General features: G+C 38.8%; 1 pseudogene; it reads left to right on the top strand.

Moving 5' to 3' along the window:
* The first annotated feature begins 16,768 nt into the window (after positions 1–16,768).
* Positions 16,769–16,867, top strand: LOC118668743 (annotated as a pseudogene).
* The last annotated feature ends 8,679 nt before the right edge of the window (positions 16,868–25,546 follow it).

Genomic DNA, 25,546 nt, shown 5'->3' with positions numbered 1-25,546 from the left:
GTTCAACATAGTACTGGAAGTGTTAGCCATTGCAATTCGGCAAGAAGAAGAAATAAAAGGCATCCAAATTGGAAAAGAGGAAGTAAAACTGTCCTTATTTGCAGACGACATGATATTATACATACAAAACCCTAGAGACTCCATCAAAAAGCTACTGGACTTAATACATGAATTTGGCAATGTAGCAGGATACAAAATTAACCCCAAGAAATCCGAGGCATTTCTATACACCAATAGTGAACTTTCAGAAAGAGAGATTATAAAAACAATCCCGTTTACCATCGCACCAAAAAAATTAAACTACCTAGGAATAAACTTAACTAAAGAGGTAAAAGACCTCTACTCAGAAATCTACAGGACGTTGAAAAAAGATATAGAGGAGACATAAACAGATGGAAGAACATACCGTGCTCATGGATTGGTAGAATCAACATCATTAAAATGTCCATACTACCCAAAGCAATCTATAAATTCAATGCACTTCCCATTAAAATACCAACGGCATACTTCAGAGATCTAGAACGAACTCTCCAAAAATTCATCTGGAATAAAAAAAGACCTCGAATAGCTGCAGCAATCCTGAAAAAGACCAAAGTAGGTGGGATCTCAATACCAGATATCAAGATGTATTACAAAGCCACTGTTCTCAAAACTGCCTGGTACTGGCACAAGAATAGGCATATAGATCAATGGAATAGAATAGAGAGCCCAGAAATCGGCCCGAACCAATATGCTCAATTAATATTTGACAAAGGAGGCAAGAACATACAATGGAGCCAAGATAGTCTCTTCAATAAATGGTGCTGGGAAAATTGGACAGATATATGCAAGAAAATGAAACTAGACCACCAACTTACACCATACACAAAAATAAACTCAAAATGGATAAAGGACTTAAATGTACAACAGGAAACCATAAAAATTCTAGAAGAATCCAAAGGCAACAAAATCTCAGACATATGCCGAAGCAATTTCTTCACTGATACAGCTCCTAGGGCACTTGAAACGAAAGAGAAAATGAACAAATGGGACTACATCAAAATAAAAAGCTTCTGCACAGCAAAAGAAACCATGAACAAAACAACGAGAAAACCCACTGTGTGGGAAAACATATTTGCCAATGTCATATCTGATAAGGGCCTAATCTCCAAAATTTATAGGGAACTCATACAACTTAACAAAAGGAAGATAAACAATCCAATCAAAAAATGGGCAAAGGACCTAAATAGACACCTTTCAAAAGAGGACATTCAGAAAGCCAAGAGACATATGAAAACATGCTCAAAGTCACTAATCATCCGAGAGATGCAAATCAAAACAACAATGAGGTACCATCTCACACCTGTCAGACTGGCTATCATCAACAAATCAACAAACGACAAGTGCTGGAGAGGATGTGGAGAAAAAGGAACACTTGTGCACTGCTGGTGGGAATGCAGACTGGTGCAGCCACTATGGAAGACAGTATGGAGTTTCCTTAAAAAACTGAAAATGGAACTCCCATTTGACCCTGTGATCCCACTTCTAGGAATATATCCCAAGAAACCAGAAACACCAATCAGAAAGGATATATGCACCCCTATGTTCATAGCAGCACAATTCACCATAGCTAAGATCTGGAAACAGCCTAAGTGCCCATCAGTAGATGAATGGATTAGAAAACTGTGGTACATCTACACGATGGAATACTATGCTGCTCTAAAAAAGGAAGGAACTCTTACCATTTGCAACGTCATGGATGGAACTGGAGAGCATTATGCTAAGTGAAATAAGCCAGTCAATGAAGGAAAAATACCACATGATCTCACTCATTCATGGATAATAGAGACCATTATAAACTTTTGAACAATAATAGATACAGAGGCAGAGCTGCCTCAAACAGATTGTCAAACTGCAGCAGGAAGGCTGGGGAGGGTTGCGGGGCAGGAGGTAGGGGGGTAAGAGATCAACTAAAAGACTTGTATGCATGCATAGAAGCATAACCAGTGGACATAAGACATTGGGGGATAGGGGAGGCTAGGGGACTGTCTAGGGCGGGGGGATAAAATGGACACATATGTAATACCCTTTGTAATACTTTAAACAATAAAAATAAATAAATAAATAAAAAAGGTGTTAAAGAAAAATTCCAGTCTCCTCAACAACATTATTGATGCAATTATTGCTTTAAATAAAATCACGAAAATATTTCATTTTAAGAATAAATTATCTTTAAGACTGCTAAAGTAGTTATCACAAACTACTATGGCAGGAATAAGCTTTTTTTTTTCCCCGAAATGTGTTATTTGGTAATTTATTTTTAACAAATCTTACACGTACCTACAGAAGAAAGTTCCTGCTCTGAATTAAAACTAATTTCAACTTATTTTAAAAATAAATCTAGGATGTAAGACTTTAATGGATTTAGCTCTAATAGAGCACAAATTTGAGCAGCTGAAAAGATGGAAACTGCATAATATACTGATGATTCAAACAATGCCAAATCAAGGTGAAGAACAAGTATGTTTTTAAAAATTATATCAAAGAGTATCATGTTTCCTATTGGTTTTATATTTTAAGTTTTAAAATTTATTTGTATAGAAGCCTTTGCTTCCACAAAATCTTTTATTAAATTAATAACTAAAGGTACCAATAGGTATTGCAAATAAACTGTTATAGAGGATTACATTAGCTCATGTAAAGAATATGCAAGTTAGTTAGACTAGCTTCTATTAAGACTCCTGAAATTCTTATTGAAAATTGAATACATGGATATACACTCCCTAAAAATGTAAACATTTCAAAGGCAGTAGATTAAAATGTAAAATTTCTTTTCAACTCACAGTTCCACCACTGACTGCACTTTTTCCAAATAATAGCTAGTAACAATCTGAATATATCCTTGCAGAATTATTTAAGGTATTTATATTATGTATATTATCTATGTCTGTATATCTCTTTCACATTACTCATTCTGTAACCTGATTTTGTCTCAAAAAATAGAAAAGAATTAAATTTTTAAATATACACATAGATACTAATACATTCTTTTTGAAAATCTATTGAGAGTTCTGTGCCTCATAGTATACATGTCCCAGTATTTATCTCTCTATTTAACATTCATCTACTAATGGAAATTTAGCTTATTTCCACAACTTGTTATAAACAATTTTATTTTATTGTTATGTATGCCATCTCTCAACATGGTATACAAAGAACATCCAGTAAAAACAATGAAAAATTATTGATAACATATTATCAACATGTCCTTAAATGCATTAATTATCTGCCAATAAAGTAATATAACATTGAGGCCAGAAATGAAGATTAATTTGTGTTTATATGTCCTCTTAGAACTCATATATTGAAACCTTATACCACAAGGAGATAGTATTTGGACATGCGGCCTCTGGAAGGTAGTTAGGTCATGGTGGTGGGGTTCTCATGATAGGATTCATGCCCTTATAAGAAAGGAAACCAGAAGACTTTCCCCTCTTTCCTCCTTCCCTCCCTCCCTTCTTCCCTTCCTTCCTTCCCTTCCCCTCCCTCCCTCCCTCCTTCCCTCCCTCCCTCCCTCCCTCCCTCCCTCCCTCCCTCCCTCCCTTCCTTCCTTCCTTCCTTCCTTCCTTCCTTCCTTCCTTCCTTCCTTCCTTCCTTCCTCTCTCCCTGCCTATAGCATGCAAGAATACACCAGAAACTGAATAGGTCAGGACCTTGATCTTAGACTGTCTGGTTCCTAGAACTGTGAGAAATAAACTTCTATTATTTAAGCCACCCAGGTTATGATATTTTTGTAACAGCAGCCTGAGATAAGTCATCTAGCTTGTACCTTGTGAAACTTTCCAGAAAGCATCTACTGAAGACAAAATCTAAGTCCTTAACTAAGTGAGTGGTCAAATAGGAGATACTACATAAAGTTAGAAGCCTAAAGAACATGTATACCCTTAATCAGAAAGGTAAACTGGCTAGAAACTGTCAGTGATCCCAGGTAAGTGACTAAAACAAAATTCCTTCCTAGAAGAAACCATTTTTACTTTTTTTTTTTTAATGCAGAAGAAGTGTTTTCTTTTGTTGTTGTTTTTCTAAATAAGCAATTTAAAAACAGTTTTCAGTTTCGCATGTAAAACACTTGGAAGGTGCCACTTTGCCCTAACAAATAAAAAGCTGAACAGACTGAAAAGTCAAAAACTCTTCTTACATTTCTCTACACTAGCAATAAAAATTCAGGAAACACAATTCTAACAAATATATATTAAACTGGCAACGCAGTGGGAGTGCAGACTTCTTGCAGAACAGAAGGACAATGGCTCGTCCACTACTGACCATCTCATCAGCTGCTGAGCAGCCTCAGCAGCCTGGCAATCATGGGTTCCGGGGGACACCATTTCCCTTTTCCTCTTTCACACATTTTCTTCTCTTTACTCTTTGCTCTTTTCCTTCTTTGGTAACCATTACTTTAAATTTTTGTTGTTGAAAATATCTGAGTAGAGTAGTTTCTCTGGACAGTGACTAATACAGTTCCCTCATATCTTTCAAAATCAAGATATTAACTGATTCAGGAAGCTCATTATTCTTCTGGTTTGCTTTAGCAAGCATCTTTCATCACTACCTTTGGGCTGCAAAAATGTGAGAATATGTTGTAGTGTTAAGCATATCTGTTTCATGTTCAACATCAATCTGATCTTGCTGAATCAAATAGCTGGGCGTAGATGAAGAGAAACAAAGAATAGTGACTTACTGTCTTGGAGACACACAGATTCACAAGACATATTCTAGACTTAGTAAAATCTCTTTATATAAAAGCCCAGCAACCGAACAGCAGAATGACCAGAATGACCAGTCAACCAGTCACTGTGACATGCACTGACCACCAGGGGGCACTCAGTGCAGGAGCTACCCCCTGGTGGTCAGTGTGCTCCCACAGTGGGAGCACTGCTCGGCTGACCAGGATGAGTGGTGCTCCCACAGCAGGCCGATCCCCACAGGCCACGTTGCCCACCAGTGCATGAATCTGTGCACCAGGCTTCTAGTCTGCATATGTAAAAGCCTAAGCAACCGAATGAGTGAGTGACCTGTCGATTGGTCACTATGACACACACTGACCACCAGCGGGCAGATGCTCAACGCCCAGTATCTGGCTCCCTCCTGTCTGGATCAGGCCTACAGGGATTGGGCCAAAACTAGCTATCTGACACTCCCCCGAGGGGTTCCAGATTGCAAGAGAGTCCAGGCCAGGCCAAGGGACTGCACCTGTGCACGAATCCATGTACCAGGCCTCTAGTCTATTATAATGTGGGCTGAATCATGTGTGCATGTTTAAATATGTGTATACATTTGCTCATATATATGCATATATTTCATATGCATGCATTTATCCATGTTACCTGTGCATGTGTGTACTTATTCTTTAAATATTTTGATATTTTCATATCATCTTCTTTACAAAGATATTATTTAACTATGAGGAAAAGGCCTATATTAGTTTTTCTCATCCTTTTCTATAGTGAGTCTAAAACGCATGCTTTTTCTTTTTTTAGAAAATTAGACTAGATTATTTCAACATTTCCATATTGAGTCATTCAAATATATACGTCAAGCCATTTTTGCTTTCTATTCAAACCCCCAATTTTTAATTCTCTATGAGAATAGTTTCAGCTCTGAGGCCAGATAAAGATGTAAGAACTCCTTTGTCAGAATAGAAAGATTACCTTATCAACTAACTATGAAAATAACTGAACTAATTTAACTCTGACAATTGGGGAAGTTTTTGGAGCAAGTTGGTAATAAACTTTCAAAAGAATTGAAAATAAAATGTTTTTTAAAAAACTGTCACAGAAGTGGAGGTAGATAGAAAGGAATGCATCAATTTTATTTTTAATTGCTTTTTATTTTCTACCTAAGGCTTTACCTCCCAAGGGAAGTATGTGAGGGTCGGTGACTTTCTCAATTTTTGCAGCAACATTTTCAACTAGGTTGATACTTTTGAAAACAAACATGGGTTTAAAGCACTTAGACAATAAACTTAATAATGTAAAATTAAATGATGATCACAGAACATAAAGCTCATTTTTATAACTTAGATATTTTAGTTCGGTATTAAGTTCACAGCAAAACTGAGGGGAAGGTACAGAGATTTCCCATATACCTCCTGCTCCCACAACACATGTATAGTTTCTCCCAGTATCGACATTCCCCACCAGAGTAGTATATTTGTTACAACTGATGAAGCCACATCAACACATCGTAATAACTAACCCAAAGTCCATAGTTTACATTAGGGTTCACTCTTGGTATTGTACATTCTATGGGTATGGATGAATGTATAATGGTGTGCCCATCATTATGGTATCATAAAGAGTACTTTCATTGCCCTAAAATTCCTCTGAGCCCTACCTCCCCACCCACCCACCCCTGCCAACCCATGGCAACCACCCATCTTGTTGTCAATCCTCACCTGTGGATATTTTTTCCATTGAGTTTTTTAGAGAGAGTGGTAGGGAGGAAGTGGGGGAGAGGGGGAGAGAGAGAAAGAGAGAGAGAGAGAGAGAGAGAGAGAGAGAGAGAGAGAGAGAGAGATACAAAGAAATATCAATGTGAGAGAGGCACTTCGATTGGTTGCCTCCCACAATGCCCCCAACCAGGGCTAGGAATCAAACATGCAACCCAGATACATGCCCTTGAATGGAAATTGAACCCATGATCCTTCAGTGTGCAGGCTTAGGCTCTAATCACTGAACCACAGTGGCCAGGGCACCATGCATCTTTTTACTGTTTTGCCTTTTCCAGAATGTCATATAATTAGAATCATGCAGTATTCAGCCTTTTAAGACTGGTTTCTTTCACTTAGTAATATGAATTTAAGGTTATTGCATATCTTTTCATGAATTAATAGCTTATTTCTTTTTAGTGCCAAATAATATTCCATTGTTTCTATGTACCACAATTGATTTATCTATTTACCTACTGAAGAACATCTTGGTATTGACAATTTTTTAAACATATTTTTATTGATTTTTTACAGAGAGGGAGGGAGAGGGATAGAGAGTTAGAACCATCTGATGAGAGAAACATCGATCAGCTGCCTCCTGCACAAACCCTACTGGGGATGTGCCTACAACCAAGGTATATGCCCTTGACCAGAATCAAACCTGAGACCCTTGAGTCCGCAGGCCAATGCTCTATCCACTGAGCCAAACCGGTTAGGGCAGTATTGACAATTCTTAATAAAGCTGCTATAAATATCCAATATGCAGGTGTTCCTGTAGACATAGTTTTCAACTCCTTTGGATAAATACCTGGGAGTGTGATTGCTTGATTGTATGGTAAGAGTATTACTTGGTTTGTAAGAAGCAGCCAAACTGTCTTCCAAAGTGGCTGTAAGATTTTGTATTCCTATTAACAAAGAATAAGTCTTCCTGTTGGTCCACATCCTGGCTAGCATTTAGTGTTGTCAGTATTCTGAATTTTTCCCATCCTGTTAGGTTTGTAGTGATAGCTCACTGTAATTTTAATTTGCCTGATGACATGTGATGTGGTGCATTTTTGCATATGCTTGCCATCAGAGTATCTTCTTTGGTGAGGTGTCTGTTAAGACCTTTGGTCTAATCAGGTTGGTTGATCTCATCGTTGAGTTTTTAAGACTTTTGTGCATATTTTAGGTAACAGTCCTTTCTCAGATGTCACTTGCATAATTTTTCCCAGTCTGCGGCTTGTCTTCTCATTCTCTTAACACTTTCTTTCACAGCACAGTTTTTAATTTTAATGTTTAGTTTATCAATTCTTTCTTTCATAGGTAGTGCCTTTGGTGGTATATCTCAAAAGTCATTGCCATAATCAAGATCATCCAAGTTTTCTCCTATGTTATCTTCTAGGACTTTAATAGTTTTGCATTTTTTACTTAGGTCTATGATCCATTTTGAGTTAGTATTTGCGAAGAGTATAAAATATCTGTCTAGCTTAATTTTTTTTGCATGTAATGTCGAGTTATTCCAGTCCCATTAGTTGAAAAGACTATCTTTGTTCTATTGTATTGACTTTGCTTCTTTGTTGAAGATCAACATCTTTATGCAGGTCTCTCCCTGGGCTTTCTTTTCTATTCCATTGATCTATTTGTCTGTCCTTTCACTGATACCACACTATCACCATCACTGTAACTTTACAGTAAGTCTTGAATTCAAGTAATGTCAGTACCCAACTTTGTTCTTCTCCTTCATTATTGTGTTGGCTATTCTGTGGGTAAAGCTTCAGACCCTTAATTCACCACTTACTAGCTATGTGACTCTCAGAAAAGTTATTTAATTCTCTAAGTACCTCATCTTATTATTCATGAAGAGGAATAATATCTATTTCAAAATATCATTGTGGGGATAAATGACTTAATACACACGGTTCTCAAAACAATGTCTGCAACATAGCATATATTATGACACTATTATCATTAAGTGATATGAAATACAAAAAGTACCCACTTAAATAATCCAGGTATACCACCAAATCACATAATTGTTCAGACTCTAAAACCTCATGTGAATTTTAACATGACCAATGTAAAAATTACATCATTTCAAGATGTTATGATCATTGGCTAAAAAAAAACACAACAATTTGTTTGTCTTTGGGAGGGGGAGAAACTGTATATGAACTTCACAAGCTATGAGCTCATTTATTTTTTTTTCTGCCCTTGGTGGACACAAAGAAATGACTAATTTGAATGTTAGTTGATTTAACCTGTTACCAGCAATAAATAAACAAACTAGACCAGGAGTGTTTTACTTATGTGGATTACCCACAGTCTGCCATCAGGAAAATTAAAGAATTATTTAGGGAAGAGAAAGAAAATAAGAAAAGCATTGACCCCTGTTCCCAAAGCAAAGTGTGTGTCAGATGTATTTTCCTCTGATGAGTTCTACTTATGTAACTGGACATTTTGTTTACGAGGTCCAATAGGAGGTTAATGGATCAAATGAGCAGATGGTAATAGTCTGGAAAATAATGATAATACTTATGCCACAAACAATGCCTCAACCTAGCTGGATGATAGGGTCACTCAGCAGTGGGGAATTGTTCCTGGGGGTACACACACAATCTGTAGTGTTGTTTCCATCAAGACATGGCCGAATCAGCTGCTATACACACACACCACACACACCACACACACAACTTACACAAGAACATATTGCATAAAATACACAATTAAAAACAATTATTCTAAAGAATGCCCATGGACCATTAATTCTCCAAGTCAATAATTGTCATGAGTTTCAACTTCATGCTGAGCAACACTGCACACCATTTCTCAAAATATGTTATGCTTACAATGAGAAGTTCATAAAATAAACTTGGGCATTATGGGCACAATTTAAAAACATGTATGCTTATTTTCTGTGCATAAGAAAAATATAACTATACAAAACCATTAGTTCACAAATAGTGCTTAAGAAAAGCACAAGTATCTATTTAAGTTTTTAAGACAATGACCCAGGGGAGAATTGGACAAATTCATTAGGATGCACTCCTTCCCAAAACTCCAACAAGATGATGGTAAATAGATGTCTTTAAAAAAACACTCACACAAACCTACAAGGGCAAAGGAAGTGCGGAAGGGGCATTAGCTACCTAACTTTGACAGTTTGAAATCGGGACTATGGGAAGCATGCTTACTCAATCCTGGGAAGTCAAATTTGGGGCGGCTCTCCGGAAGCTAAGAAATAATCTGCTTTTCACTACAGAACTCCCACAGGTTAGGAGTTGGTAGAATGATAAATTCTAGAAGAAGAAAAGACAGAGAAGAAAAATGGAAGGCTATATTGTAATTTTGCTCAGGAAATTTGATGTCAGATACTTTCTTTGATACCAGGAGACTGCTAATGCCATCCCCTCCTGAACCTGCAATCTAGGTATGTGCCCTGACCTTGAATCAAACCCAAAAACTATGGTGTATGGGATGCTGCTCCAACCAACTATGCCATCTGGTCAGGGCAACTAAGATGATCTTGATGTTTCCCTAATAAAATAGCCATGACAAACCACATCTGAAAAGTAATTTCTGCATGTAAGAATTTCTAACAATCTCTGGAACCACGCTCTTAATTTTGAGTAAATAAAGGATAGACAAATATTTGAAGGGAAAAACTCTAATGTGCAAAGTAGAAACCAAAACACACAGAGATGGGGAAAAGAAATCTAGGAGAAACAGAGATGATGCATGGAAAACTTCAAAAATAATGTTAACATCCTCAGAGAGAGAGAGTAGGAAACATTTTATTAATGAATCAAGAACTGGAAGATGTAAAAGAACATTCAAAGAATAAACACAGGCTTTAAAAGTTAAAAGATAGATCACAAATACCTTTGCTGGCCAAAGCTGACCTTGAGAACTGGTTGTGAGTTGTGTAACAGTTTAACAAAATACATGGCCTTTAAACTTAAAATCTACAGTAGAGTTTCTATAGTGTTTTATGCCATTTGAAAGCACTTCGGTGTAAAATGAATTTCTAAATTATCTGCTAAGTGAAAACAGAAATGAAAAATTGTCAGCATTCATTTGAAACAGGAGAATGTGATGGTCACTGTCCCAGATCAATGCTCAATAGACAACGAACAGTCTCAGGTTTCTCTTGCTCATTCAACCCACTGATTTCACATATAATTCTCTGTTAATTTTAACTATTTGGGGCAGTTATTCAATCTTCATTAGTAAAGAATGTGAAATTGCAGAGATTTTACTTGACCTGTTCAAGCCAGAGATTGAAGAGAATAATTTTGTTCCTGGTTTCATGATATCAATAAGTTATTAAATGTCCATTAAATAAACAATTTGTAATTTCCTATTCAAGAATCTTAAGTGGGTCATTCTCGACAAAAGTCTGTTTGTTTGTTTGTTTTTTGTTTTTTTTTTTAAAAAAAGTCTGTTTGTTTTGATTGTTTTCAATTTTTTTAAAATGTAAGCAGACTGTCTCTTTTGAAGACTTTCTATTTCTTTACCTTTTAGCATTTTTTTCTTTTTGAACTCTAATTTTGCATTTCCTATATCTATGATGACCTTGACTTGTATTCATTCTCAGTGATTCCAAATTAAAAAATAATCAGTAATATACTCAGAGTTTTCACAACTTAAATATATTTTCATTTAAAGTACATGTAAAGTAAAAATTAAAATTAAATTTTATATATAAAAAAATAAGATAAGGATATCTCCCAGAAAATAGAAGAATGAAAATATAAGATGTTTAAAAACTGAATTTAGAAGGTTGAACATGTGAATAATAATTCCAGAAAGAAAAACTGAATTAAAAATAATTAAAAACAACTCAAAATATACAAAAAATATTTTCAGAAATGAAGAACTTAGAATCTCCAGACTTAAGGGACCACCAGTTTTCCAGACCACACATACAACAGCAATTGAGAAAAAAACTCAAAATCCTTAAAATCTTCCACAAGAAAAAAGTTAGCTTATACATGATCCAGAATCAGAATAGCATCAAATTTAATAATAGAAGTACAAAAGCCAGAATACAATGGAAGAAATGCCTTCGAAATTCTAAAGATGAATTATTTGCAACCCAGAATTTTATATGTAACCCAACTATCAATCAACTGTATTGTAGAGAAAGAGATTTCCAGATATGCATCACCACAAAAAGTTTACCTTACATCGATTCTTTACCACAATGATATTGGAAGTTTTATTTTTTCTACAAAAACAAGAAAATAAACCAAAAATAGGAAAGATCCAGGATCCCAAAAATAGGAGATCTGTCACTAGAAAGACATGAGGAAAATCTTCAAAATGACGGTGGTGGATGATCATACGAAAACAGTTCTCAATAAAAACACAAGCAGTATAGAATGATGAGGTGAGAAAATTCTGGAAGAGATGTCTTGAACAAGATGAAATTAATATAGAGCCTGATGGGTGTAAACAGATTGAGAATTTAGCTCTACTGGGGAGGTGGTTTGGGGAGCTAAATTACTGGCACATAAATTATTAAACAGGTGTGTGTGGGGGGGGTGGAACTCCAGGAAAAGTAAGTGGCCGAAATCATATTATTGGCACAGCTGTAAAAATAATATTAAGCACACAACAGAGCTCTAATCCAAATCCTGAGCTATCTCTACTGGAGAAATGAGAAGTGGGTTCCTGTATGATAGGAATAGGATGAGGAAAAAGAACTAAATCTTCACTTTCCAGAACAGAGCCACCAGCTTCCACAGCAATAGAAACAACTGATAAAGCCTGAGGAACCAGCCCTCCTTGTGAACTTACACATGTGCCCTCAGTTGGAACATTAACGCTCTCCTCAGTAAGGTTCTCTGTTCTTTGCATGTCAACTTCAGTGCTGAGCTCTTTCTCTCCAGTTTGCATATACAAATGTCAAGTTCAACATCTTAGTTAAAAGGATTTCTCTTGGTGTTAAAGTATTTTATGAATTAAATTAAAGAGTAAAATAGGATCTGCTCTGTTACAAATCCACCTTGGTAAATAAGTGGGGGAAATATGTTTTCAGTAACTTCCTGATCCACTTAAATGTCAAAATACATTGTATTATAGCCACTCTCCCCATTTCTGCCTTTGCCTGCCTTTTCTTTCTTTTACACGTAAACGTCATAATTTCTGAGAAAGCTATTTCTGTTATTTGGGTGTCACACCAGAAAATTATTTTCAAATGCTGCCTTCATATTGTGAAGAACAAAGTCACAAAGAAGCCCACTAGAAATTATTTCATTCTTTGACACCAGGAAACAGTAAAACAAGGATTTTATGGGTAGGATGATGTGTTCTTAAACCTACATTTTTCCAATTAACGTATCTTTACTATCTATAGACAATGAAAAAAGTGTGAGTTTAAGCAATACTTTGGATTAATCATATTAACTCAATGTGAAAGACATGCATCCTCAGATACTTCATGCCTGCTCAGTGCCGAGACTCAGCGTTTTCTCCCTCAGGACCTTTCATATCAATCAGGGGTGGATAAACTATGATCTATTGGCCAACTCTAACCTGCCACCTGTTCCTGTAAATATTTTTACTAGGACACAACCATGCCTATGTATGGCTGCTTTTTCACTCCCACGGCAGATTTGAGGAGTTGCGACTATAGAGCCAATAAAGCCAGAAAGTTTTATTTCTGACTGTTTTTAGAAAATGTTGGCCAGTCCCTGGGTAGGCAATAGAGAGAGAAACATAGAGAATAGGGCAGAGAGAGGAAACTAGCTATGAGACTGTCTTTGTTTTACCTTTTTCCAAACTATGGACTGAGTTTTGTAACAATTGTAAAAATAATTCATCCATAATAGCACTGAAAACGGAAGTATGCACTCAGCAAACAAAAATATGTTTCTGCCAGATAGGAGTCCCATGGGTTTTATGGATGCACAAATCAGATTAAAGAAAACGGAAGATGCTTCAGTGGGGGTGGGCACAGAGATTTTTGGTGAAGCCCCCCAAGAGGCCCAGCAGGTACTGAGAGTACAAGTAAATTGGGGGTGGGAATGAGGGTAATTAATTAAAGGACTTACTGTGCACAGCTGGGGCTGGTCAGCCCCTTCAATTTCATATTCTGTTCAGCTGGCTGCAGCAATGAATCCCATCTTAAGCCTCAGGTAGGGCTTTCTAATGAGAAAAATTTATTTGTAAAGAGTCCATTAGTGTGTATTTTAGGACTAGAGAGAGGTATAAAACAAGTATAATGTCACTGGATCAGTGGGATAAAAAAAAGGGGGGGGGGAGGCAGCTGGGCCAGGAGATGGAAATAAACTCAGGTATGTGTCCCCATGTAGAGGATATCGCCATTTAATACTTCTGTGAATCTATTTTGCATACTGCTTCCTAAAGTACAATTTTTAAAGCTCTATTTCCTAACCTCCATTGCAACTAAAATGCAGATATATGACCAGTTCCCCCAATCAGCTGTATGTATATAAGACTTGTTTTATACCTGACCCACCTGAAGAAGCAGACTGGGCACAGGGCATCTGTTCTGCTGCTATGGGAGGCAGCAGATGCAGAGGGACTCCAGGGTCCAAGTGCCAGTAGCTCCCTAAATAGGCAGTTCTTCAGTGAGTTCCTGGCAACTGTTTTCTCCCAGCAGTTTCTTGTAGAAACTGATCCTTGAACTCTCTCAACAATTGGGCGAGTTATTAAATAGCTCTTAATAAATTCCTCCTTGACCAAACTAACTGGAGTATATTCTTTGTTCTTCACCTAAGAATTCTAACCAAAAAGAAACCCTAAAAATAAAATGTTCTTTAGCTGACCCTTGGCCTCCCTATAAACACGGTCTGTTCTCATACCCTAAAGGAAAATCTGAGGGCAGAGCCCTTATTCTTATACAGAAACAACTTTGGCTTTCAGAGAATAAGACTTTTGGGACAGTAACTCCAAGGACTGTGAAAGAAATGGAGGCCACCTCTCTATGCTAATTAATGTAGTTTTTCATTGCTAAATAATTAGTCAATCAAGGTTTGGTTCACTTGGTATTTGAAGAAAATTTACAACTCCAAAAAGAAAGATCAAAGTGGACAACAGAAACACTGACCCAGAGAAAACAGAAATAATGTACTTTCTGTTTTTCTTAAAATGCTGTTCATTTTCATTTGAAAAATTTGAGAAAGTAGTCATTCATAACCAACAAGTAACTATAAAAAAAGGATTAATTAGACAGCAACCATGAGATCTTGGAAATTAATAAAATAATTGCAAGATAAATGTCAACTATGTAAACTAAGTAATAGAATGGACACAGATATAGGAAATATCCTATCTAATAAAAGAGAAACATGGTAATTAGCCGTATATCCGCTACCCTTCCCATTGGTTAATCAGGGTGATATGCAAATTAACTGCCAGCCAAGATGGCGGCCGGCAGACAGGCAGCTTGAAGCGAACATGAGGCTTGCTTGCTTCAGAAAGGGAGGACTCCAACGTTCCCCGCCTGCCTTGCCGGCCTCTGAGCTTGCCGTTTGAAACATTGTTACAAATATAGAAGCTAAACAAAACCTCACAAACCTGCTTTCAGCCAGCCGGGATCTCAGAGCTGGAGTTGAGACAGTGTTTCGATTATAGAACCCAAACAAACCAGATACCTGCTTTCAGCAGCAGAGGCCTCAGAGCTAGAGGCTCTGAGCTAAAGCTGGCCCAGAATAAAAAAAAAAAGAAAGAAAAGAAAAAGAAAGAAAGAAAGAAAGAAAAAAAGGAGCGGTTGGGAGCTTCAGTCACCCGCCACCCTGAAAACAGCCCTCAGCCCCTCACCCAGACTGGCCAGGCACCCCAGTGAAGACCCCCACCCTGAAGGGTATGTGACCAGCTGCAAACAGCCATCATCCCCTCATCCAGGCTGGCCAGGCACCCCAGTGGGAAGCCCCACTCTGATCCAGGACACCCTTCAGGGCAAACCAGCCGGCCCCCACCCATGCACCAGGTCTCTATCCTATATAGTTAAAGGGTAATATGCCTCCCAGCACCAGGATCAGCGGAGCCACGAGGCCTCCCGGCACCAGGATCAGGGTGACAGGGGGCAGTGCCCCAACCCCCTGATCAGCCCTGCTCTCTGCCTGATAGGGGGGAGCTCCCCAACCCCCTTATCGCCCTGCGGCTCTGTGTGTGACAGGGTGCGGCGCCCCAACCCCCTGATCGGCCCTGCTCTGTGTGTGACAGGGTGCGGCGCCCCAACCCCTCCCCCGCCACGGGCCCTGCTCTGTGTGTGATGGGGTAGAGCCATAACCTCCCCATTGGCCCTGCCCTGAGTGTGACAGGGTGTGGCGTCCCAAGCCCCTGGTCCTCCCTGCTCTGTGTGTGACAGGGGGCGGTGCCCCAACTCCCCTATCGGCCCTACTCTGTGAGTGACAGGGGGGAGCTCCACAACCCCCTGATTGACCCTGCTCTGTGCGTGACAGGGTACGGAGCCCCAACCCCCTGATGGGCCCTGCTCTGTGTGTGACAGTGGGTGGCACTGCAACCTGCCCATCGACCCTGCCTTGAGTGTGACAGGGGGCGGTGCCCCAACCCCCCAATCAGCCCTACCCTGAGCGTGACTGAGGGTGGAATCGCAACCTCCCGATCCACCTTGCTCTGTGCATGACAGGGGATGGTGCCCCAACTCCCCAGTCAGGCCTGCTCTGAGCCCGACCACGGGCTGCACCTAGGGATTGGGCCTGCCCTCTGCCACCCAGGAGCAGGCCTAAGCCAGCAGGTCGTTATCTCCCGAGGGGTCCCAGACTGCGAGAGGGCACAGGCCAGGCCTAGGGACCCCCCTTTCCCCCCGAGTGCACAAATTTTTGTGCACCAAGCCTCTAGTATATATATAAAAGCTTAAGCGACTGGTTGACCAGTCGACCATTCTAACGGTCAACCGGTCAACCGGCAGCTGCCCCCTGGTGGTTAGTTCACTCCCACAGCAAGAGCGCCGCTCAGCTGACCAAAGGGTGCCAGATGCCTGGCTCATGCCTAGCAAGCACAGCTGTAGCCATGAGAGCCTCTCCCACGGACACTCCCCCTGCGCGCCCCTCCCCTAGCCAGACCGAGACTGTTGAGGCAGCATGTGCAGTGGGGCTGGGATGAGCAGGGGCAGCGCAGCTTCCAGCCCGGGCTCAGATTCCTCCTTGGCAGCCTGCTGCTTCATGCACTACACATCCCTTGGGGGACATAGGACTGCTAGTATTGGCCAATCCCCTCAAGCCAGGCCGAGGGACCCCACCGGGCTCTAGTTATTACATAATAGGTAACATAAATTCAAAAACTTCTAGAACATAGTTCATGTCACTTTCAAATGATTAAGAATCAAATTGCATGTTCAAAGGACAGCGCAATATAAATTCAGTATCTGGCATCGTTAGTTTTCTTGGCTTTGTGCATGTTAAACCTGGTATTTTTATTGAGACATTATAAAAAAAAGAATCATGCCAAAACCGGTTTGGCTCAGTGGATAGAGCGTCGGCCTGCGGACTGGGGGGTCCCAGGTTCGATTCCAGTCAAGGGCATGTGCCTGGGTTGTGGGCACATCCCCAGTGGGGGATGTGCAGGAGGCGGCTGATCGATGTTTCTCTCTCATCGATGTTTCTGACTCTCTATCTCTCTCCCTTCCTCTCTGTAAAAATCAATAAAATATATTTTTTTTTTAAAAAGAATCAAATAGCATCAAACTTTTTTGCATCATCAAATGAAGCAATAACAAGTATCAGTTAAGAGTGACATGGAAGAATTCTGAAAATTTGCTTTCCACCTATTATTTCAAACAAAACAAAACAATAAAAAAAGCAAGTTTGAAAACCTATCACAGCAAACAGAAAGGAATTCAAGAGAAAGATATCATGGTTTCTTCAAAACCATTGGATGACTTTAGGAATAAAATTAATAGCAACAACAACAAATAATCAAAGAAGGGCAGTCAGGATGATGGAGGGCTATGAAAAACTATCTTCAGGAAGAACATGGACTCCATTCCATGCAAGTGCTAATAAGAGGTAGGCATGTGTTATCCATAAACTACAATTTCAAGATCATTAGAAAATAGGCATAAAACTTTAAAGGCAAATCAAGTTTTAAATATAAAACAAACAAAAATGAGGTGCTACTTTGGGTAGCTGATGAAGCATAAGAATAAAAATTACATGTTGAACACATTCTCTTGGGATCAGTCATTCCAGCAAGAAGATTAACTTAGAGAATAGATGTCCTCTTTTTGTGCCTTTCCCCTCCCTGCTGGTTGGAAGGGAACACCATCTTGGACCATGACATGGAAGTCAAATGATGGAGAAAACAGAGTAGCAAACAGAAAGGGCCTGGGGCCCTCATACTAGTAGAAACACTGTACCAGTCTGGACTTAATACCAACTCACTTGAGAGAGAAACTTGACATAAGCTACTACCATTTGGGGTCTAGGCCCACTATAATTCAATTCTAGTTTGCTGATATCACTATTAGTTCTTGGCCACCCATTTCTAAATGGCCAGTCAATACAGGTTGGCATTCATAACATCATTTCTCTAGTAACTTCACCCTCACTCTCCACAACCACCTTTTACTGCTTGAAATACCTGAAAGTTTTTCTTCTCCACCTCCCACCCTTTATCTCTCAGATCCACACTAACTTCTTGCTTCAAATTCTTAAAGCATATAATTAGTTATTGCTATCAAAACTATTAACTAAACTAAATCTTTACTAATTTTTCTTCCAATATCCTTAGCAAAGCCCAATCCCTCTATGGGTCCCCGGATTCTTGCCTCTCTGCCCCTCAGTTGTCCCCTCCCACTTGCATTTTCAGTCCCTCCACTCCCAGAAATGCTTTTAGTTCTCTTAAAAGCAGCATTTTAACTTGTTCCAATAGTTATCAACTTAATACAAACAAAAAGAACTCTTCCTCCATGCCACCTCCCTTTCTAGCTACTTCCTCTGCACAATGCATGCTGCTCATCAGCATTATCTGTGCACACGATGTCTACCTTCTCACCTCCCATTAATTAATAACCCACTTCAAAGACACTTCTTTACCAGAAACCTGAGAACCTTACTCTCGATAAGAAAACATGCACTTGAAATCTGTATAAAAACCATTTAATACAACCTTTGTGTTAATGCTGGTACCAGAAAATGAAAGGTCACAAACAACCTTCAATCAATGTACTTTTTTAAAATCTTAAACTAACTTGACCTTATGTGACCATACTTTCTCTTGACTATTGTAACAAAAAATTCTCCTGGCTTTTCTCCTATCTATCAGGCCAGTCATTTTCCATTTCCTTTACAGATTCAGAGTTTTCTTTTCAAAAGCTCCAAATTCTTTGCCTTCTCAGTAACTTTCTATATGTCATCCCTCTCCCCCTAAATACCCTCTACTCTTCCCTTTGCAAGGAAAACTTGTATACATCCTTCAAGTGTCATTTAAGTATTAGTTTCTTAGTGAGGACTTGTATTAATCCCCAATCGAAAATTATGGGCCACCTTGTCTTTAAAAATCTTTGTATTTTTCACTTTTATTTTCATTTTGTAAGAGCAGGGACCATGTCTGTCTATTCATTGCTCTATTTGAGCACCCTAATACATGAAAAAATCTCTATAATTATTTGTTGGGAGAATAAATGAATTAATAACTTAGGACTAGGAAATTTTTTAGTTCCCTCTATTGCAATACAACTACAGAGAAAGGAGAAGGGGCATGCATTAGGCACAGTCATGCTTGTTTCATTTTCTATTGGTTTCTGCAAAAATCAACTAGTGTGTGTGTGTGTGTGTGTGTGTGTGTGTGTGTGTGTGTGTGTGTGTGTTTGGGGGTGGAGTATATTAAAACTCTATGCATTTCCTGCTGTTTTACTTTAAAACTAAAACTCCTCCAAAAATAGTATCTATTGATTTAAAAAATTAGAAAGGCACTGTAGTTCAGCAATGAAGTTTAGTAAGAGTAGTAATGAAGTGTAATAATGAAGAAGGTTATGTCAGACTGCCTAGTTTGAATCCCAGCTGTTATTTAGAAGCTGTGTGACTTTGGGCATGTTCTTCAAACTCTCCCTAAGAATCGCATTCCTTTTGTTTGTTTTATTTTGTTGTTTTAATGTTTTGGTCACTGCTATATCCACAGCACCTAGAAATATGGTTGGTCCATAGTATGAACTCAATAAATAACTAAGGAATAAATAAATGAATATACTTGCAAAATCAACCAAGAAATTTCACACTTTGTGGCAAAATTGATAGGTCTCTGTTTATACACAACCCACACCATTTCTTCATTTGCCAGATGGACAGCCAGTGGCATCAGTACCAAATGCTTATATTCTAAGATTTTTCTCCAGTTCGTGTTTCTCTTTCAAAACTTTTTCTCCCTAAAGCCTACAACACAAGTGTTCACATCTACCTAGAGTTTCCATCCAGGAAACACTTCTGAATAGAAATAAGTATCACTCATGACTTCACGGACAGAATAAACACTCTGTTCTACTTGTTTTCTGCCATTGGGTAAAACGACAAATACCAGCTGAGAGTGAACCACTTAGATCCAGTCTGTAGCTTGCAGAAATCCTTGGTTCCACCCCAACTTAAAATGTCCCAGGGAGATATCTACTGCACTGCTGTCGTCTAGTAATATCACGTGTGTGACTCCCAGGAGAGTAGAGAAATATAATTAATGTCTCTCCTTGGAAATTAGAAGGAATAGAATAGCTAATGTGCAGGCGATTGCCAAGACCAAAAGCATGTTCCACAAAACTTGGCCAAGAAATAAAAGTTGGCACAGGAATCAAAACACTCTTACTATGCAGGTTGGGATCATGCTGAATTCATGTCAACAAATCGTAGTTCTCTAAGGCCCAGCTCAGCAAATTTATGTTGTTTAAAGAAAGAAAAGCAATGTGCTATGGACGGTACGGTTACATTAAATGCCTTAAACTTTGTACAGCACATGGCGAACATTTGTCCTGGTATTTCAAAGTTGAACAAAGTTTTTTTCAAGATTCTACTTCTAAAATATACATAAATCAAACTGCCAAAGGGAGATACAATTCATCCTTTTTAAAATGTTAACCCTTGTTGTGGAAGGAAAAGAACATTTGGCAGTGCAATCACTGTTAATTATTGGCCTTGTTTATCACCAACCTCAAAATAAACAAGTATGAATTAGAGGAGAAACCAAGATGGAGGCATAGGTTAACGCCGGAGGTTGCTGCCTCGAAGAAGCACTTCAAAAAACAACTAAAAGATGGAACGGACATCATCCAGAACCACAGGAAGGCTGGCTGAGTGGAAATTCTACAACTAGGAGGAAAGAGAATATCATACCCAGACTCAGAGGAGGCTCAGTGCTGAAGTGAAATACTCAGGTGCGGAGTGCATGCAGAGCGGGCTGGAGGCAGAGGGCACGGTTGTTGTTCTCAATTGGGAGGAAGTTTCAGACTCTGAGCTCCAGATCCGGGTGAGTCTCTAGGGACCCAGACTCAAACGGGAGAAGCGGGACTGTCTGGCTTCGGTTGGAACTCGAAGGCAGCTTTCTCTCTGAGGTTTGCAGCGGTTGCTGGGACTCTGTGAGGCAGAGCCCCTAGGGACGGAACTGAGAGCAGCCATAACTGCTCACTCCGGCCCGCCCTGTAGATCCCCGGGAAACCGCCCCACCCAAGCCCTGTGCAGAGCCATTTGCCGGATAGCCTCAGGCAAACGCTAGATTAGCACCGCCCTAGAGATCCAGCACAGAAGCTCTCCCACTGCAGACACAGTGGACTCTCATAGCCAGTTAGCCTGGAGGTCAAATCACCCCCGGTATTGCTGACAATAATCAAGGCTTAACTACAACAAGACTGCGCACAAAGACCACTAGGGGATGCACCAAGAAAGCATAAAAAATGCGGAGACAAAGAAACAGGACAAAACTGTCAATGGAGGATACTGAGTTCAGAACCACACTTTTAAGGTCTCTTAAGAACTGTCTAGAAGCCGCCGATAAAGTTACTGAGATCCTCAAAAAATCTAATGAGACCCTCGATGTTATGATAAAGAACCAACTAGAAATTAAGCATACACGGACTGAAATAACGAATACTATACAGACTCCCAACAGCAGACCAGAGGAGCGCAAGAATCAAGGCAAAGATTTGAAATGCGAAGAAGCAAAAAACACCCAATCAGAAAAGCAAAATGAAAAAAGAATCCGAAAATACGAAGATAGTGTAAGGAGCCTCTGGGACAGCTTCAAGCGTACCAACATCAGAATTATAGGGGTGCCGAAGATGAGAGAGAGCAAGATATTGAAAACCTATTTGAAGAAATAATGACAGAAAACTTCCCCCACCTGGTAAAAGAAATAGACTTACAGGTCCAGGAAGTGCAGAGAACCCCAAACAAAAAGAATCCAAAGAGGACCACACCAAGACACATCATAATTAAAATGCCAAGAGCAAAAGACAAAGAGAGAATCTTAAAAGAAGCAAGAGAAAGAAACTCAGTTACCTACAAGGGAATACCCATATGACTGTCAGCTGATTTCTCAACAGAAACTTTGCAGGCCAGAAGGGAATGGCAATAAATATTCAAAGTGATGAATACCAAGAACCTACAACCAAGATTACTTTATCCAGCAAAGCTATCATTCAGAACTGAAGGTCAGATAAAGAGCTTCACAGATAAGGAAAAGCTAAAGGAGTTCATCACCACCAAACCAGTATTATATGAAATGCTGAAAGGTATCCTTTAAGAAGAGGAAGAAGAAGAAAAAGGTAAAGATACAAATTATGAACAACAAACATGCATCTATCAACAAGTGAATCTAAGAATCAAGTGAATAAATAATCTGGTGATCATAATAGAATCAGGGACATAGAAAGGGAATGGACTGACTATTTTTGGGGTGGGATGGGGTGTAGGAGATGCGGGAAGAGACTGGACAAAAATCGTGCACCTATGGATGAGGACAGTGGGTGGGGAGTGAGGGCGGAGGGTGGGGCGGGAACTGGGAGGAGGGGATTTATGGGGGGGAAAAAGAGGAACAAAAGTAATAATCTGAACAATAAAGATTTAATTAAAAAAAAGAAAAACAAAACAAAACAAAACACAAGTATTTATTGACTGTATGCCATGTGCGGAATATTGTGCTAATCTATGCAGATCAGTTTTATTATCTATATTTAAATATGATAAAATATGGTGGAAGTAAAAGGAGTTAGCACTTGTCTGTTTATTTATTCATTCCGTAAGTCATACAGTCATTCTGTCTTTCATCTATTCAAATATTATCTCATTTAATTTAAACCTCAAAGGTATGACTATTCAAAAACCAGCCTCCTCTGTGACACGATTTGGTGCTCACCAAACATCCAAATCTTCCTACTTTTCCCAGACCTCCTTGTAAGTACGATGGACTGTGTGACCATTTTGACAACATATGGAGATGAGAAGTAACATGTGTCACTTCCAGGCCAAGATCATTAAAAAGTGATATGCGTCCTCAGACTCTAATCACCTATTTACTTGTGTCTATGAAGGTCAAATGATCAGTTGGTTCTGCCATAAGATGGAAGCTGCCTGGAGCCTGAGTCACTGAATGAAAGAGTTTCCTTGGGAAAATCAAAGAAAAAACACATATTGTGTTAAGTCACTGAGATTTATGTGTTTGTTTGTTACTGAAGCAGAGCATGACTAATGCAACTTTACCTTTTGCAAACATGATTACTAAGGTTCTGAGTAACATAAATTAAGATAGAGGCTGTTTGGCTCATGAATTCTCAGGGATTTTATTGGTGATTTATCTTCTCTGATGTCAAATTAGTCTAGTAATGTCAACTGGCCAATGTCTAGGCAGTGTTCAAAGAAAGTTTTTCAGGAGATACAGCTGATTATCGGAGGGGTTACTGATGCTATTATGTATCACAACCTTATCTCATAATTGAGCATTCCAACTTGTCCATAATTATAACTCTTGTCTCATCATGCTGTATGTCAAATTTCTAAATCTAGAATAGGATAAAACAACCATTATTTAGTTTTTTCATCTCTAAACTATTTTTAGAAACTTAGAATAAGTTTAGGACCTAGAGTCAAATTTGTTTATCAGAGATATTTTGACTCTGATTAACTAGGAAGACAAGATGAAATGAAGCCAGTATGTGCCTGTTTGATCATCCAAAGCCATATTTCTTTATGTATCAAAAAATTGGCAAACAAAATTTACCTAAATCTCATATCTACTTACAATTAATATCATGTCTCTATGTGATTATTCATATTATAATTCAATTCAAAATACATTTTTGAAGCATGCAGCATTGTTTTATATTATACAGATAAGGAAACTGAGGCTCAAAGTAGTATGACTTAACTGGTGAATAAGATACAAACCCTTTTAATACTGAAAAGATAAAAGAAATGTGAGGAGAAAGGAAGTATATCTGACACTGTTGGTTGGCTCACACAGCAGCCATTCCCAAACCCTTTCCCTGCATGTACTAAAGAGGCTGAGAAAGCTTTCCAGCCATGCTGGCAGCTGTCAGTGGCCAGATGACACAGTCCTGTCCAATAAACCATGGCAGAAGTCTTTTAGGAACATTGGAGAAAGTTCTGCGTTCCTAATGAGTGGACTAGGGACAGTTGGTGAAGGTATTTTCCTTTCATCCTGCCCTGAGCACGGATGTGATCCCTAAAGGTAGAGTAGTCACCTTGCCATCAATAGCAAGTCAAGACACTAAGGATAGAAAGCCCTATATCAGCCCCGGACTACCACCCCTCAAACATATTGTCATGGGAGCTTTAAAAGAAAGAGAGAGGGATGGAAGGAGGGAGGGAAAAAGAAAGAAAGGAGGAGGGAGGGAGAGGTAGGGGAAGGAAAGAAGAAAGAAAACTTTTAAAAATTCATGTGTATTTAGTCTATCAGTAACCTACTGTTAGGTAACAAATAATTCTAAAACTTGATGATTTCAAATAGCTACTATTTATTAATGCATGATCAGCAATTTGGGCTGGGTGCAGCTGGTGGTTCTTTTGGTGGTCTTGTCTTGGTTAAAATCATGTGACTGTCCTCCAATAGGCAACTCAGCTGAGACTAGATGGTATGAAATGATCTTATGTATTCGTCTGGAAATTGATAGTGGCTGTCAGCTGGGTCATGTGTCTCCATGCAATGGCTCCATGTCCATCTATTCTACTGTTTGATAATGTGGCTAAGACATGTTAAACCTCTACTGGCTGGTTCAGTTACTTATCACTAAGGGTCTCTTACCTCTGTAAGCATATTTTTTTAATTAAAAAACATCTCCCAGTCTTTTTGAGGTATGGTTAAAAAAATTGTACATATTTAAGGTGACAACTTGTTGTTTTTGATATATGTATGTGCACATTTTGAAATAATCACCACAATCAAGCAAATTAACATATCCAACACCTAACATAGTTATTATGTTTTTGTATATGGAAAAAACACTTAATATCTAGTCTCTTAGCAAATTTCAAGTATACAATATATGGTTAACTATGGTCACATTGCTGTACATGAGCTTGCCAGAACTTATTCATCTTGCATAACTGAGACGATATCCCTTAACCAATATCTACCCAGTTCCCTCTTCCCCCTGCTCCTGGCAACCACCATTCTACTTGCTGCTTCTATAAGTTTGACTGTTTTACATTGCACATATAAGTGGCATCATGCAGTATGTGTCTTTCTGTGTTTGGCTTAATTCAATCAACATAATGTCCTCAAGATTCATGTGTTGTTGCAAATGGCAAGATTTCTTATTTAAAACAGAATAATATTAGTACTTCCAAGCTCATTATGGCATTATACACAATAGCCAAGATATGAATTCCATTTAAATATCTGTTGACAATTGAATAAAGAAAATATGATATACATATATATATATACATATATATGAATATGAACATTATTCAGCTTTAAAAAAGAAGAAAATCTATAAGCAGTGTTGTGATGCCTACAGATAGCTAATAGCTTATTACAAATAGATGAGATTGGATAAAAATGTGACAATATCCAGGCTGGAGTAAATGGGTCAGGAAAGATGAAGAATTGATTAACAGCATGGTCTCTCTCACATTAGTAACTAGCTGAAATTATTCCTGCTACCTAAAC

The sequence above is a fragment of the Myotis myotis genome, unplaced genomic scaffold (assembly GCF_014108235.1).
Source record: "Myotis myotis isolate mMyoMyo1 unplaced genomic scaffold, mMyoMyo1.p scaffold_m19_p_13, whole genome shotgun sequence".
Taxonomy (NCBI): Eukaryota; Metazoa; Chordata; class Mammalia; order Chiroptera; family Vespertilionidae; genus Myotis; species Myotis myotis.
Note: the sequence above shows the minus strand (reverse complement) of the source record. Positions and strands in the feature narration are given on the sequence as shown.